The sequence below is a fragment of the Cetorhinus maximus genome, chromosome 8 (assembly GCF_964194155.1).
Source record: "Cetorhinus maximus chromosome 8, sCetMax3.hap1.1, whole genome shotgun sequence".
NCBI lineage: Eukaryota > Metazoa > Chordata > Chondrichthyes > Lamniformes > Cetorhinidae > Cetorhinus > Cetorhinus maximus.
Genome location: NC_135886.1, coordinates 95,326,132 through 95,342,500, shown reverse-complemented (window position 1 = coordinate 95,342,500; position 16,369 = coordinate 95,326,132).

Here is a 16,369-nt window from a genome sequence, read left to right as displayed (position 1 = left end):
GTACACAGTGTTGGCCTGGTTGCCCCCTCTTGCCAGGCATGCTGCATTGCCACAGGGCAGTCCTACTCATACCCACCTCATTACATATGCACATTTAAATTAAGAGCCATCAATGGGTTGTTTGCTTACTGTACCACTCCATCACTTTCTCACTTACCCACTGACTATGTTTCCTGTGTTTCATGTTTGTGTTGCATCCACTGTTTTCTCTAGCCACTTCTACGCTACACGGAATTACTTGACCATTTTAGAGTATTAATACAGATTGGCACTTGTTTCAAGCAGATTTAATGTAGAGTACATCATTGGGATGCTAAAGCAAAGATGTTTAGATCATTCTGTTGCTGTGCTCCTTTGTACACATCCAAAGATTTTCTAAATACTGTGTTATTCAAAGAAGCGATTCAATATTAGAGTAGGAGTAGGATGACAGATTGTAAATAGAAACAAAATACTCTACCTTTCCGTGGACTCTTGCTTAACTCCCACTTATCATCAGTTGTTACCTTAGCCTGATCCTTTCCAACAAAAACTGTCCAAACTAAGGATAAATAAAATTCTTAAAATATTTTTAATATTTACATAAAGTGCTGCCGTGTTGCTTGACATAGTGCTTGTTAGTTGGGACCCAATAAAATGCCTTTGCTGTTATTATATCTAAATGCTTTTTGTGTGGGAAGGCGCTGTTTAATGGCAGGCTGTTGTTATTCAGCAACAACAGAAGACAAGACTAAGCTGGAACCAATCACAGCATTCTTGAGAGAAATTGTATCTAGCCTGGGTGCATCTGTTCTCTCAGGTTTTACAGCCGATTGCTGTTAAGATGCAGCACACCTCATGGTGTACTGCACTCATATAAATCTCTCATGCACTGTTGCTAAGAGATCAGAAGTGAGCTGCTCTACATTCTTAATTCTTTCAGAATGCTCAGTGATGTCTCAAAAGGTGTCATGAAGACTTTTTGCTCATTAATGCCTTCTGAGGGTGGGCTCAGTTCAATAGCAATCCCATGCTCATCCAGAAGAGCAATTTTGTAGGATACATTTCTGGACAGCTGGTTGCTATCCCTTGACCACAACCTTCTCTTTCTCCTCTACTTATAATAAGTGCTTCACCGAGTACTCCCCTTTCAACCTTACCATCTAAGTGCCTCAAGATCTGTGATGTTGTTTGCATTAGGTGGAATGTCTGATGGGGGCTACTGTGAAGTGCTTGGGAAGACTTAATTCAAACAAATCAACTAAATCCTGAAATCTGAGTGATCCTGGCATATGAGTGTAGTATTCAATGGTTTAATATTACTGGGGGTGATTGGTTAGTCTGGTTCACTTATCCTTGTACACTTGCCTGATTGCTTAAGTCTATGTATGGAGCTAGAGAGTTAAGAAATATGTGAATGCTCCAGAGAGGATCTGGGCTTTGTGCGGTGAACATGTGTGTGTTGGAAATCCTATAAGTTTGAGATATTTTAAAGTTCTATAAATAAACTGTTTGGATTTACAACTAGAGTCATTCCTGCATTGCTTTGAGATAAACAATAGAAACAGCAGATTGGTGAATATATAACAAAAATTGGCCATGAGGATGGTTGAGAAAAGTTTAATTTTATTAGCTCTAGAACCATGACCAGAATTTTCCAGCACCATTGGCATCAGGCATCATGGCGGGTGGGGGTGGGGTGGGGGGGGGGTTGTGGTGGGAGGTGCGAGTGGGAACAATATGGTGAGAAGGCCAAAAATTGGTTTTACACCATCGTGAAGCCAGTTTGCGATCATTCGCTCTATCTGTCAATAGCAGGCTGTGTTTCCCGCCGCTGCACATCAGGAAAGTCATTTTAATACATTTGCATCTATGATAAGCCCTGATCGCCAGAATCATCCCCCCACGTCAAATTTACCACCATATCAGCCTTACTTCAGAATGGCATGCTTCACGACTGCCTTTAAAAGGCATGCAGCTGGTGATCTGAACTTCAGGGGGAACTCAGAGGTGAGTGCACACAACCTTGCGCAGCACTCATGACCATTGCCCATAGGACATCAAGGAGGAGGCACCGCACATTCGCTGGGGGCACAGGCAAGTTGCTTTCTCCCCCGGTGCTGGGGCAAGGGCTTCAGTGCGGGTCAGACCGGGGAGCCGGGGGAGTGGGGTGGGGAGGCAAGGTAGCACAGACTGAAGGAAATACTCAAGCACATGCTGAAGGGTTGAGGGGTGTCTTGTTTTTTGTTTAATGATACACACAGGCCGTCAACATTATAGCTGAGCTAACTTTGTTGATAATACACTTTCCTAACATGAACACACATCTGCAGTGCCTGGACTCTATAAAGACAGGCTTCAACATGTGCTATCTGACCTTCAACCCCCAGGTTAGGTGACCCCTGTATATAGTACAGAGTACCAAATAGTATCTAATACTGGAGTCTACAACCACAATCAGCTATTATCATGACATTTCTCTTTAATAAAAAACTGTTATACAACTCAAGCACACAAAGTCTCTTATCTATTCTTTCTCACTCTGTTTCGATCAGTTTGTTTTATCTTTTACTCATCTCTGTATCTCTATGGTTTTTTCACAATTCTCTCACTGGATGTTCTGAATGGTGACAGAAGTGATTTTGAAGGACAAGGGGCCTTCTCCAGTTCTGTGTCACTATCAACCCTTGGATAGTTTTCAGGACTCTCAGGCTTTGTCTGGTTAACTGTCGCTTCACTGGTGCATTCTGGTTTTTGGATCTTCAGCTACGCTTCCTGGTTCAGAGCAGGGTTGTGTTTCATTTGCTTTCTGTAAGAATTTCCAGTTCCTCCTCTACTGTTGTCCGTTTGCATAGTCTGCACTATGTAAGACCTTGGTTCTCCTGTGATTCCTGTGACAACAGCAGGATTCCAGATCCCATCATGCTGAATCCTCACTGTCTCTCCCAAGTTCAGATCAGGCAGAGATCGGGGTCAAAGTACTGTTTCTGCTTTTGCTGTCTCAGTTTGAGCAGGTCCTGCTCTGTAGCTCATTGGCTGTGGAAATAACAATTGGGGTGCATGTGGAAGCTTAGTTCTTAGTCTTCTCCCCATCAGGAGCTGTGCTGGAGATGATCCAGTGCCCTCTAATGGAGTATTCCTGAAGTCCAGTGGAGCAAGGTAGGGGTCTCTTCCGTCTGCCTTTGCCTTCTTCAACAGGTGTTTTAAGGTCTGCATTGTACGTTCCGCCATTCTGTTGGATTGTGGATATTTGGGACTTGACGTAGTGTGGCAAAACTCCCAGTCCTGCGCCAATTTGCAAAACTCAGTGCCTGAGAATTGTGGACCGTTATCTGAGATGTGCACTTCAGGTTTCCGTGGTGAGCAAAAATTGATTTTAAATGACTTATTACAGTGATGCTCTTACTATCATTTCTCAGCAGCACAGACTCAAAAAACTCTGAGTAATAATCTACTGCTAGTAGGTACTCACTGTTGTCAGATATGAACAAGTCCACTCCAATTTTCTGCCAGGGCCTCTCTGGAACAGTGTGTGGGTGAAGTGGTTCTTTTTGTTGTGATTTACTGTACTTTTGGCACACTGCACATGCATTCACCATTTCCCCGATTTGTGCTCCCATTTCAGGCCAATACATCACATCTCAAGCTCTTCTCCTGCATGTTTCTATGCTGAGGTGGTTTTCATATATGCATTTCTTTCATCAGTGTTGCAGGAATTATGATCTTTTCTCCGTTGAAAACTATTCCTTCTGCTACATGAAGTTCCTCACAAAAGTTCCAGTACTCTTATACAGCAGAATGGGCTCTGCTCCGATGTGTGGGCTGGCCAGTTTGCACAATCTGCTGCAGTTTTCTCAGGGTGACATCGTTCTTGGTCATTTCCCTGATCTCATCCAGTTTGGTCACAGCCACAGGTAAGTCCTTTGTCAGCATGTGAACCTGTGCTTCCGTTTCTTTATCCTCTTCCTCCATGATGGGTAGGTATGCACATGACAGAGTGTCTGCGATGTACATTTCCTTGCCCGGTTTGTATTTAACTCTGACCCGGTACTTCTGCAGACACATTAGTAATCATTGGATTCTTGGTGGTGCACAGTTCAGGGGCTTTTTAAGTATAGCTTCCTAAGGCTTATGATCAGACTCTAACTCCATGTCTTTGCCATAGACAAACCGGTGGAAGCGTTCTAGGCCAAACACAATTGGTAACATTTCTTTCTCTATTTGGACATACCGCTGCTGTGTTTCAGTCATTGCCTTTGAAGCGTATGCCACTGGTGCCTCATTTTCCAAGAGGACAGCTCCCAGGCCAGTCTTTGAAGTGTCCACTGAGATCTTAACTGGGTGACTGACATCGTAATATTTTAACACTGGTGCCTGGCTCAGTGTTCTCCTCAGGCTAGTCAATGCTTCCTGGTGACTTTGCTCCCAGTGCCATTCCGCATCATTTTGTAGAAGTTCTTTGAAAGGTGCTGTCAGATCTGACATGTTCGGAATGAATTTCCCAAGAGAGGTCACCATTCCTAAAAACCTCTCCAAATCTTCCTTACATTCTGGGGGTGGCATGTTCATGATTGCTTCAATTTTACTCTGGTCCGGCTTCAGCCCCTCACTTATTAGCACATGTCCCAAGTACTTGATTTCATGAAGACCTATTTTGTCCTTTTCCTTCTTCAACTTGAGGTTCCTTTCTTTAGTTCTGGCCAGTACCTGCCTCAGCCTGTGCTCGTGTTCTTTTCGTGAAGCTCCCCAGACCAGCACATTGTCGATATAGGTTTCCATGCCTTCTAATCCTTCAAACAGCTGCTTCACTGTTCTGTGGAACACCTCTGGAGCTGAATTAATACCAGAAGGTAAACGTAAAACCTGCATCGCCCGTATGGTGTGTTGAAGGTACAGAGACAGGAGCTGCGTTCATTCAGCTTGACTTGCCAGGAGCCTGAACTCGCATCCAAGACTGAACAGTATTTAGCGTCAGCTAGCTTACACGTGATCTCTTCTACTGTGGGCAGCTGGTAATGCTCTCTTTGTACTGCCTGGTTTAGGTCTCTGGGATCCAGACAGACTCACAGATTCCCATCTAATTTTTCTACAATTACAATTGGATTAACCCACTTTGTCGGTTCTTCAATTTTCTTGATGATGTGAAGTTTCTCCATTCTGTCCAACTCTGCTTTCAGTCGGTCTCTCAGCATTACTGGTATTTTCCTGGGCGGGTATATTTTGGGTGTCACAGTTTTGTTAATCTTGATGGTGTGCTCTCCTTCTAGGCAGCAATCCCCTATAACACATCTTTATACTCGCTCAGGATGACTTCAGTGGTGACAGTCATTATTCTCTTGATTAGCTTCAGATTTTCACAAGCTTCGATTTCAAGAAAGGGTTTTGTATCAATTTTCACCACTATGAATGGGAGTGCCTGGGACTGTTTTTTGTAGTTTACTTTAAGTGTGCACTTGCTTTCTACAGCAATTTTTCACCTGTATAAGTAAACAACTTCACTTATGTTTTAGTTAACTGTTTTTCTTTGCGTATGTTACGATACAGGCTTATGGGAATGACCTTTGCTTGTGCACCTGTGTCAAGCTTGAAATTCACTGTCATGTTGACAATTTTTAAATCAACCCTCCATTCGCCTTCTTTGGAACTTGTTGTTACTGCACCAACAGAAAGTTCAGTTTCAGTGTCTCTGTCATCATCTGCAATCGTGTGTACTTTCTTCAATTTATACATCGTAGCGAAGTGATTTAATTTATCACAGTTCTAACGCTGCTTTCCTTAGGCTGGACAACTCTGTGGTAAATGCTCTGTTCCACATTGGCTGCATTTAAAGAAGAAGTTTTGTTCTTCTTACCTTCAGGGCCTCTAATTGTTCTTTTGCGGGGCTCTTTCTGTTTAAATGTATTTAACTGCTTGACCATGTGTGGCTTGTCATCTTCTGTCATCTGTTTAATCTGGCATTTTGTTGTCTCTGCCGCTCTGCAGATATTTATTGCTTTCTCTAGCCGGAGATCAACTTCTCTCAAAAACCGTTCTCTCAGAGAATCATTTATGATCCCACAAATGATTCCATCTCGGATGGGTGATTCTTCAAGCTCTCCAAATTCACACAATTTTGCTCATTTTCTCAGCTCAGTTACGTACTAGAAACATAGAAAATAGGAGTTGATCATTCAAGCCTGCTCTGTCATTCAATATGATCGTGGCTGATCCTCTATCTCAACGCCGTACTCCTGTGCTCTCCCCATATCCCTTTAGAGTCCAGGAATTTATTTCCTTCTTAAATGTATTCAGTGACTTAGCCTCCACAGGTAGAGAATTCCATAGGTTCACCACCGTCTGAGTGAAGGAGTTTCTCCTCATCTCAGTCCTAAATGGTCTACCCCGTATCCTGAGACTGTGACCCTTTGTTCTAGACCCCCAGCCAGAGCAAATATTATCTCTGCATCCAGTCTGTCCATGCCTGTCAGAATTTTATATGTTTCAATGAGATCTCCTCTCATGCTTCTAAACTCCAGTGAATACTGGCCTAGTTGGCCCAATTTGTCCTCATACAACAATCCTGCCATCCTAGGAATCAGTCTGGTGAACCTTCACTGCACTCCCTCTATGGCAAATATATCCTTTCTTAGGTAAGGACACAATACTCCAGGTGTGGTCTCACCAAGGCCCTGTACAGCTTTTTTTCTTCTTTTTTAATTCATTCATGGGATGTGGGCACCACTGCCTAGGCCAGCATTTATTGCCGATTCCCTAATTGCCCTTGTTCAGAGGGCATTTAAGAGACATTAAGGCATTTGAAAGACCCACATTGCTGTGGATCTGGAGTCACATGCAGGCCAGTACAGATTTCCTAACGAGATGGACTCATTTAGTCTGGTCTGGTTTCATCAGACTTTTAATTTCAGGTTTGTATTGAATTCAAATTTCACCATCGGTGGTGGTGGAATTCGAACCCAGATCCCCGGAGCATGACACTGGGTCTCTGGAATACTAGTCCAGTGACAATACCACTATGTCACCACCTCCTGCGGTAAGACAACCTTGCTCCTGTACTCAAGTCCTTTCGCAGTGAAGGCCAACATACCATTTCCCTTCTTAACTGCTTGCTGCACCTGCATGCTTGCTTTCAGTGATTGGTGTACAAGGACACCCACGTCCCTTTGTTCATCAACACTTCCCAATCTGTCAACATTAAAAAATACTCTGCCATTCTGTTTTTCCTACCAAAGCGGATAACTTCACACTTATCCATGTTATACTGCATCTGCCATGTATTTGCCCACTCACTCAACCTGTCTAAATCACCTTGATGCCTCTTAACAACTTCCTCATTGCTTACATTCCCACCAAGTTTCATGTCATCAGCAAACTTGGAAATATTACATTTGGTTCCCTCATCCAAATCATTGATATATATTGTAAATAGCCGGGGCCCAAGAACTGATCCCTGCGGTACCACACTAGTCACCACCTGCCACTCCAAAAAGGGCCCATTTTTTCCTCCTCTGTTTCCTATCTGCTAATTCTCAATCCATGCCAATATATTACCCCCAATCCCATGTGTTTTAATTTTACACACTAACCTCTTATGTGGGACTTTATCAAAAGCTTTCTGAAAATCCAAATACACCACATCCACTGGTCCTCCCTTATCTATTCTTCTAGTTATGTCCTCAAAGAACTCCAGCAGGCTTTTACAACATGATTTCCCTTTCATGAATCCATGTTGACTTTGTCTAATCCTGTTGATATTTTCTAAGTGTCCTGTTATCACATCCCTTATAATAGACTCTAGCAATTTCCCTACTATTGAGGTTAGGTGAAACAGTATGTAATTCACTGTTTTCTCTCTCCCTCCTTTTTTAAATAGTGGGTTTACACCTGCTTTAGTACCCTGGGATGTAGATAGTCAGGCCCTGGGGATTTATTGGCTTTCAGTCCCATTAATTTCTCCAGCACTACTGTTTTAGTAATACTAATTTCCTTCAATTCCTCCTTCTCACTAGACCCTTGGTTCCGTCGCATTTCTGGAAAGTTATTTGTGTCTTCCTCTGTGAAGACAGAACTAAAGTAGTTGTTTAATTGCTCCACCATTTCCTTGTTTTCTATTATAAATTCTCCTGTTTCAGACTTTACATTTGTCTTCACTAATCTTTATCTTTTTGCATTCACATAGAAGCTTTTACAATCTGCTTTTATGTTCCTTGCAAGTTTACTCATACTCTATTTTTTCCCTCTTAATCAATCTCTTGGTGCTCGTTTGCTAAATTCTAAGCTGCTTCCGAACCTCAGGTGTGCTACTTTTTCTAACAAATTTAAATGACTCCTCTTTGGATCACAGAATCACAGAATTTTAATGGCACAGAAGAAGGCCATTCGGCACATCATTTCTGCACCGGTTCTCCAAATGAGCATTATCACCTAATGCCATTGTCCTGCCTTCTTCCTATATCCCTGCACATTGTTTCTATTCAAATAATCATCTAATGCCCTCTTGAATGCCTCGATTGAACCTGCCTCCACCACACTTAGATACCCGAACCACTCATTGTGTGAAAAAGTTTTTTCTCACGTCACATTTATCACATTTATGCATTGCAACAGTTATACAATTCCTGCGTGGATATTAGTCCCAGTATTGCTAGGGTGCAACCCATCCAGTATGTATAGGTCCCATCTTTCCATCTTGTCACTGCCTTCAATATCTTTCATACGTGATGTTTTTCTTAGGGCCGCAGTATGCCTCGAATTTTTCTATTACTTCTTCCAAGTCATCTAGTTTCTCATCATTTTCAAATGTGGATGTATTATAGGCTTCTAGGGCTTTTCCCCCTGCTACGTGAAGAAAGATGGAAGACTGTACTTGAGGGTCTTTTTTATCACTGCCTATTGCTGTGAATCGCTGCCAGAACCTCCTCTAGTTTTCGGCGAAATTGCCCTTCAAACTGAGCTCTGTCGGTGGTTTCAGAACCTCCAATGTTACATTTAGTTTACTTCTAACACCATGGGCAGAATTTTGAATTCGGAAAGCGGGCACAGTCAGCAGGTCCGGGAGCAACCGGGAAGCGGCCTGGCACCCTTGATCGTCCCCCGACCATGATTTCATGCTAGCAGGCCAATTAAGGCCCGCCCAGTGTGAAATGTGGCTCCCCACTGGTCGAGAAGGGCCGAGTAGGGGCAGGGGCCTGTCGGCCGCCGGGTCCAATGGTGACTTGGCGGCCGGTTTAAAAATGACCCAGGAGGTCCCTGGAAGGCTGCCATGGAAGGAAGTCTGATCTGCGTTAGTAAAGTGATGGAGTCGAGTGCAGCTGGAGATGCCAGACAGGTGGGCAGGTTCAGTGGGCCCCGGCTTTTCAGATGAGTGCCTCGTGGTCCTCCTGGAGGAGGCGGCTGCAAGGAGGGACACCCTTGTCCCCAGTGGTGGGAGGAGGAGGCCTCCGCGCCTCACAAAAAGGGCATGGGAGGAGGTGCCAATGCTGGTTAGCAGCCATGACGTGGTGCCACGTACATAGGTGTCGTGCCGGAAGAGGTTCAATGACCTGCTACACTCAGGAAGGGTGTTGGCATGGGTCAGTGTGCCCAAGTGTTAAGGCATAGCCGTCCCCCCGTGGATCTAGGGGTGCTAGAGTCGAGCGCCAACTGTTAATGATGCTGGAGCTGGGCAAGGGGGTGAGCCCTGGCTGTTTGGACTGAGTGCCTTGCGGCTCGAGGGCCATAACTCGGATGTGCCCTGCAAGGTGTTCCTCAGCTGAGCTTGGCCAGGCTACAATGGCGCTGCAGGTAGAGAGTGGACTAATCAATGCTTCTCTGTCCTTTCAGGAGAAGATGAGCCATAGCAATCAGAGAGGTCACCTACAGGCGGAGGCCCACCAAACCTGCTGCTGCTGACCAGCTTCGAGCATGTTGCCCCTGTGCTGGAGAGCTGGCAAGCTCCACGTGCAACCAGGCGTGCAGATGCGGGGGTGCCAGATGAAGGTAAGAGTGCAATGCACAGAGGCGAGAGTTTTGGTTTGTGCAACCATTCTAGTGTAGTTCCTTCCTTGATGGGAGTCTCACACTTGGAGTTCCCATTGATCATTGAAAGACGATGGCACCACGATGCAGATCTCCATTGTCTCAACTGGGTGCCCAGCATGCACAGTGACAGTGTGATGACTTTAACTAATGACATGTCCTTGTTCTTCCTTTTAGATATGCCAGCACGCACTTGCTCTCTGGACCCCGAAGGACCACCCCTGATGCCGGAGGACCTCTGGGCTTCATTTGCACCTGTGTCACACCCGCACTCTGAAGCAGGCACCAGTGCAGATATCAATACCCCAGTGGGCATTAGTTTGGCGGCTAGAATGTCAGTGCACATTGGTGAGGGCCCTTCACACTCACTTGAGGTGCAGGCGGCGGCAGAGTGCCCAGGGTGCCGGCAGTCGGAGGACTGTTGGGGACCAGGACGATGCTGAGTCGAAGGCAGATGATGAGCCTTTGGAGTCATCCATTAGGCGGCAGATGCTGAATGTCCAGCGGGATGCATGGGAGGATCTGGCGGAGATCCGTGAATGTCTCTGTGCCATAGTCTTCGTTGGGGAGGAGTTCATGCGGAGCATGAGCACTGCTTTGACCCTCATGGCCAAGCGCACTGTCTCCTCCATTGAGAGAGTGGTGACTTTCATGGGGAGGCAGCTCCAGGGACAGAATGAAGGGTTGCTGGGGTTGCGTTCGGACCTGCAAATGCTCACACAGGCAATCACCTCAGGTGGTCAGTGCCAGTGTGAGAGATGGATGAGGCACCCAGTATCCCAGCTAGGTGCCCGTCCATCAAAGGTGAGCAGGGAGGTACAGAGCAACCTAACGTTGGCGCATGAGCTGCTTGTCATCTCTGTATGATAGCAGCAGCTCTTCCGCTCCTCTGCCAGTGACCATGGCATCTGATGAGGCTGCGATGACTAGGGAGATGCCAATCTGCTCCCTCCCAGGCGGGGCCAGCACAGGCACCACTGGCCAGTGGACAACTGCCAAGGTCACAAAGGCCAACAAAACAGCAGAGTCAGCAGACAGTCTGCAACATCACTGCCAGCGAGGAGGGCAGGGGGGAACCAAGATATAGCACTGGTAAACGTAAGTTAAAGGCACTATGAGCACAAGAGGGACATTTCATGTGTGATTTCTGTTCATTTATGTTTGCTTTATATTTCTGCTGGTGTAGACAACAACACCAGTAATGGTAATGTCACTAAACATTCAATGTGACAATAACATTAAATTTGCTTTGGTTCTGATGGCCTGAGTGCTTCACCTTTTCTCTTTCTGGTGCAGGGTATGCCAGTATGTAATGCTGGACATTAGTGGCTGGATACTTTATTGCAAAGGCATTGAGTGGACTTTGGGTTCAAATGAAAAGGGTCATTTCAGACATCCGGGAAGTGTTGTCTGACCTTCAACCCCAAGTCAAGTGACCCCATATATAATACAGAGTACTGAATGGTATCTGATACTGGAGTCTCAACCACAATCAGCTATTGTCATGACAACGGGCAAGGCAGCACTGATAGATTGAAGGAAGTACTCAAGCACATGCCCGGGTTGGGGTGGGGGGGGTGGGGGGGGGGGGGGGGGGGGGGAGGCTGGGGGAGGGGGGTGAAGAAAGTGGCCACACACTTGGAAAACCTTGTCAAAAGTAAGCATTCTTCTGCAGTTGAGACCATTCAGCTGCAGCTCCATTGACATGCTTGGATTCAGGCCTCTGAAGCATTTCTGTCCACTCAAGCAATGCAAAAACATGAAAGTGCCACCAAATGCACCAGAACTTTTCACACCTTGGGTGCAGACTGCAAATTAATGTGCTTTATAGGTGCCAGGGCCAGCAGACGATTTGGCTGACTGGGCAAGTTGTACAATCCCCTTCAAAAGGGGCCCAGGCGCGGTCTCTGGTGGAGGCGCTCACAGCCCCTTGCAATGTGTTTATTAAGGTTTGGACCAGTACCCCCCATGGTTCATGCTAGCTTTGGAGCCTTCCATAGTGGGTTAGGAGAATGCCTGTGCCTGATCTGAGTCCAGACCTGAGCATGCAGTCCAATGGCGGAAGCTGTCGCCAATTGGTCAGGTGGAGTGAGGTGGAGGTGGGTGGGGTTTCAGACAGCCAATGAGCGTACTACTGCCACCCAGTGGTGGCCAGCACTCTCCTACATGCATGAAAGGGCCTTCAGACTTAACCACGAGGAGTTCTTAGTACACCCATGCTTATCCCCGCATTGCTGTCTTTGATCCTGCAGGATGAGAACATCAGGATTATGGAGCCTAGTGATTTAGTGGTATGCCTCATGGCTTACAGAGAAGAAAGAAGAAGAAGGAGAAGAAGGAGAAGGAGAAGAAGAAGAAGAAGGAGGAGAAGAAGAAGAAGAAGAAGAAGAAGAAGACTGCCTCAGCAAATGGAGGAACACCTCCCTCAAGATGAAGGGGCAGCAGGGCCTGCTGCGCATGCAACTGAAAGTCGTCAGCAACCTGTCGCTCAGAGGCACCTCACTAGACACAGGGTTTATAGATGGCAGCATTCATTCGTGCAGTTGACTGAGAACCAGTGTCGCCAAAGACTGTGCATGTCTAGGCAACTGGTCCATCGCATATATCACCTGCTCCACGATTAGGTGCCATAGTGGATGTGAAAGTGACCGTGACACTCAATTTTTATGCTAGTGGCTCCTTCCAGGGCTCCACAGGTGACTTGTGCGGGATCTCGCAACCCTCTATGCACAAGTGTATCCAGGCGGTCACAGGCACCATCTTCGCGAAGGCACAGAACTTTATGCATTTTGCCCAAGATCAGGAAAGCCAGGGAGTAAAAGCACTGGGATTTGCGCAGATCTCCCATTTCCCACAGGTGCAGGGTGCCATTGAATGCACTCACGTGGCGCTCAGATCTCCGTGGCAACAAGCAGTTAACTACTTCAACTGCAAGGGCTCCCACCTGCTGAACGTTCAGCGGGTGTGTGACCACCACAAATGCATCCTGCAGGTCTGCGCATGATTCCCAGGATGGGTCCAATACTCCTACATTCTTAGCAGGTCTCAGACCCCTGACAACTCCCATGGACCAGACAGGCTGCAGGGTTGGCTCCTCGGGGACAAGGGCTACCCGCAGAGGATGTGGCTGATGAAGCCTGTGGGGTGGCCTCTGACTGTAGCAGAGTGACAGTATAACGAAGTCCATGCTATGACCTGGACTTTGATGGAGCAAATGATAGACATTCTGGTGCCGCGACAGGTCTGGTGGTGTACTGCAATACAGTCCCCAGAGGGTGTTGCGCATCATCGTCGATGGCAGCGCACTCCACAGCCTGTCACTGCAATGGGGGAGGACCTGACTGAGGAGGAGATGGAGGAGCTGCATATATCGTCTGATGAGTAAGATATCAAAGGGGATGACAATGATGAGGCCCTCGAAGGTGCGTATGCTGGCAACGAGGTCACTGCCTTGGCCAGATGAGGAAGATGCACTCGGGAGGCCCTCGTAGCCACAAGATTCGTGCAAGATGATGACGAGATGCAGTGAGGACAGTCCTGACATCCTCACCTTGTATCTGTGAACGTTGACTCCTATGTGGCTGATGGCAGCGCACATACCCTCAGTGCTCAGGCTCATGTCATGGAAGATGATGACGATATGCAATGAGAACACTCCATAGATCTTCACATTGCCTCTGTGAATGTCTAACTCCTGTCTGGCTGAGGGCAGCTCACTTGTGCTCTGTGATCAGGGTTGTATCATGGAGACACAGCCATGAAACTTTAAAAGCACCTGATCCGTTGTCAGCCTCCAGCACCCGACCCCTTCAGGAGCACAGCGTCACCGGTCACAGATGCTGATGAGATGGGGGCCAGCCCACAACATTCTGGTAGCAATGACAAGCACCATCAAGATGCAGCCATCACTAATGTGCCAGTGAGTGTGAAGCCAGTACGATGTGCTCCAGGTTTGTGACCCTGAGGCTACTCGAGAACTAGTTCCCACTGAGTCTCTTCACTGGTTGAGAGTGTGGGTGATCGCTGTGATGGGTCTTCAATTAGGGTGTCATCAGATTCCTCTTCCATGGTGTCTTCCGGGCTTGAGTTGAAGACCTGGCTCATGGACCCCCTTGGCTGCTTTCCAGATGTGATTGCGAAAGCAAGGAGAGATAATTAGTGCATGGCAGGGGACTGTGGAACAGGGGAACTCACTCACAGCATGGCTGTCTGATGGATGTTGCACTGCTAGATCCTCACTTGGTTGAGCATCGCTGACCTCACTGTCAGCACAGGAATGCTGGCCAGCTGGGTGACTCTGTTTTCAGAGTCTGTGAAGACCTTGATGTCAAGCATTCCTCCACCAGTCTGCGACCTCTTCCTTTTGTTGTACGTCAGCTTGTCCTCCATGAAGACAGAGGGAGAGAGTATAGGCAGGACATTTGCCAGCCCAGATGAGAAGGATGCCTGGCATGTGTGAGTGCTGAATAGTGCCATGGATGGGATGAGGACATGATCCGCAGGGCAGATGAAAGCGTGTGTGAGAGAGTGAATGATGATGTCCCTTGAACTGGCAGTGAGTGAGATCCCTATGGATGTGTGATGGGGCTGTGAGTGTGAGTTGAGAGTGATGAGAAGAGTGACTTACCCTGGCAGAACGGAGGAGATCATTCATCCTCTTTTGGTACTGGGTGGCTGTCATCTTTGGGAGTGCTTTGGCACTGACCTCCACTGCCACTGCCCCCATGCTGGATTAGTGACCTTGCTTGCTGATCTTCACCCAGAGAGGAGGTAGATGACTTCACAGCGGTCCTCCACTGCATTCCGTAGGTGTCTGAGGGAGGTGTCGCTAAATTTGGGGGCAGCATGTTTCCTCCCTTTGGCAGCCATGACTTTGCAGCAGTTTCCAATCCTTTAGAGAGAGAGCTAGCTCTGTACAGAGGCACCCTTTAAATATGGCACCCAGATTACTGAAAGGCTGAGGTGACAGTGGGACAGGCGAATCAGAGGCCACCCTGCCAGTGATCCGGCATGTTTCCCAGGAATGCATTATTAATGAGGCGAGACATGCTGGGAATGGGACAATATGACTCAGAAATCTGCCATTATGGCCGGCAAGTAAAACGTCCTTTTTCCTGCCCACTACCGCAACTTGTGCAAACCTGGAACGATTCTGGCCCATTTTTTCCATCACCAGGAGATCCCCCCATATCCTTTGGGGTTCAAGACCTTCTTGCTCACATCAGGGGTGGATAGTCTGGATGTAGCAGCAATCTGTAAGAAAGCAATACTTGCACATTGTCTCACAGCAGAAGGCCAGCCAATATAAGAGCAGCTCACGAAATCTAGGTCTATGTTTTATATTGTAAACGCTCTTGAAAAAATACTTTGGGCCAAAGGAAAGTCTGATGATAGAATGATATACATTTCACCAGAGATCCCAGGGAAATGGTGGGGCCAGTAAACAATATGTGGCAAAGTTGCGGCAATTGTCTTCCACATGTAAATTTGGTACACTAATCGACAAACTAATTGGTGACTAATTAATTGAAAAGACTATAATTTCATGAATTAGGGAATGTTTCCACATGGAGGATGATGATTTAACCTTGGAAAAATCCAAGGCATTGGCAGTCCAAATCTAATCCGCCGTGTTAGATTTGAAGAGGTTACAAAGGAATGCACCCTCAGACTTAGGGCCACAGACACAGCTGGGAAGAGTGTCCTGCAGTCAGCATCGCAGTGAAGCAGCCAGGGAAGAGTGTTCTGCAGTCAGTGCTTGTTGCAAATAACAAGAGGATTGTGCCTTTGCAAAGAAGGTCTGGAGAGAGATGCAGTGGTTTCTGTCGAGGTTCATCCCGAGCAGCTCTGTGACACAGGACTCTGTGCTCTACAGGTTGTTCCCAGGGACACACACCGAGACAAACATCAACTGCAGCTGGAGGATCATCAACTCGGTGAAAGACGCTCTTTGGTCTGCCCGAAACTTGTTGGTCTTCCAGTGCAAAGAGTTGTCCTTGACCGAGTGTTGCAGACTGGCACATTCCAAGGTTCAGAACAACGTGCTGAGGGATGCACTAAAGCTTGGGGCAACCGCCGCAAAGGCGCAATGGGGAAAAGTCACTGTTTAGGACCTTTCTGCCATAGTGCACCGAGGGGCTGGGAATTGTATAGACCACTCGGGCTATATGGCTCACAATGAATGTAAGCATTGAATACTAATTGTATTATAATTGTATTGAAGCACCTCAGAGTGCAACATGATGTATGTTGATAACTCCAGTACCATTGCCCTGTCTGACTGTCTGTAATGACCATATTGAAATGACTGTAATATCATTGATTGTATTGAAGCACCTCGTGATCCATGTGTAAAAGTTGAATCAGATTGTACTTT